This window comes from Vigna unguiculata, unplaced genomic scaffold, assembly GCF_004118075.2.
Source record: "Vigna unguiculata cultivar IT97K-499-35 unplaced genomic scaffold, ASM411807v1 contig_197, whole genome shotgun sequence".
NCBI lineage: Eukaryota > Viridiplantae > Streptophyta > Magnoliopsida > Fabales > Fabaceae > Vigna > Vigna unguiculata.
Window position 1 is genome coordinate 131,255 of NW_021010899.1, and position 1,798 is coordinate 133,052.

The following is a 1,798-nucleotide window of genomic DNA, read 5'->3' on the forward strand; positions in this document are numbered from 1 at the left end:
GCACCCCTTATATAGAAGAGTTTAGGGGCCTTTAAGAAAATAAAAGATACTTAAGGATGTCTCGACAAAAACCTAACCCTAGCTTCTAGAAACTAGGTCAAATAAGGTTACAAACATGAGAGACAAAAGACCTAACTATGGTGTGTGCAAGGCTAATTTCGTTCTAGCACAAAAGGAGACAAAGAATGTGTCTCATATGTCTCCAAAAAGTGGCCAAAGTGTGCTAAAAACAAAGGAGACCAAAGGTACATAGGTACACTTGCTTCATGCCTTTTACTTTATACTTTATGCCTTTGCTTTACTCTCTCCTCCACATCATTTATGCTCCCCAATCACCATGCGCCACCTAGCATTGCTTTCTTACTCCTAATTAACCTACAAAGCAAATAAACATAGATTAGCATATTGGCTTAAGTCAAGTCAACTATAGTCAACAAGTCAAACCTAGTCAAAGGTCAACAAGTCAAGTAAAGTTGATTCAACTAAGTCAACTTAGGGAATCAAAACTAACAAACACAAATGAAAGGGATGAAGGATTAGTGAACTTCCTTTTTAAACATGCTTAGTCTTCTTAAGCATGTGCCTCCATCCTTGGTTGGGGTCAATCCTTCATCAAAATGTCATCATACTTTTCGCCGCTTCATCCGCAGAGATGATCATCCCTCTCGAGCCCGTCACCCCCCTTGAGCTGACCACAGACGCCCTTCACACGACTCTCGCCACAACAGACACCCTACCCAACCCGCCAACCAGGACCCTCAACCGGCTCGCACTGATATTATCCTTGCTGATCCTCCCCTACGTGGCACTGTCAACACCATCTCTGGTGGTTTCCCTAGTGGAGGATCCACCTCTTCTACCAGAAAGAAACACCTCCGCCATATACAATCCATCAACCATATTACCCATCCCCATCACAGACGCCGCATGCCTCCCATCACCTTCACGGACGATGACTTTCACGACCTCAACGACCAACAAGACGACCCCATGGTCATCACTGTTGAGATCGAAAACTACGCAGTCAAGAAAGTCCTTGTTGAGCAAGGCAGCTCTGTTAACATCTTCTATTGGGCCACATATCAAAAACTCCAACTCCTAGACACTACCATGGTCTCGTATGACGAATCAATCTATGGCTTCTCTGGCAAACAAGTTTCCACTCCCGGCTACATTAACCTTCACACTATGTTTCGTGATAGAGCCTAGAATAAAACCATTCCCATCCGCTTCCTTATCGTTGACGTGCCCACATCCTACAATGTCCTCCTTGGCCGCCCCTCGCTCAACACCCTCGGCGCCGTCGTCTCCACCCCTCACTTGGCCATGAAATTCCCTTCCCCTTCTAGTGACATCCTCACCGTTCATTGCGACCAACGCCTGGCACGCAAATGCTATATGGCCAACCTACGCCCACAACTCCCAATCCAGCAAACCAACCACATCGAGCGACCACCTGGCTCCGGGATCGCTCTATCGGGCGAAGCTAGACCCTAAAGTGGGTCGGGATGTTCGTCTCGAACTTGTTGAAGAAACCTCCCCTGTGGAACTTCCGAATGGCCACTCCATCAACCTAGGCACCGGATTAAACTCTGACGAGCGTGCCATCATCACACCTATCCTAGTCAGCAACATGGACCTTTTCGCTTGGTCAGCCACTGACTTACCTGGAGTAGACCCTCTAGTAGCACTGATAGAGGCCGTATCCCACCAAATTAAATCAGAATAAATGCAGTATATGAAAGTCAACCAAGTCAACTACCAACGACCAATATTTTCATTGAAAGCTTCAATTTCC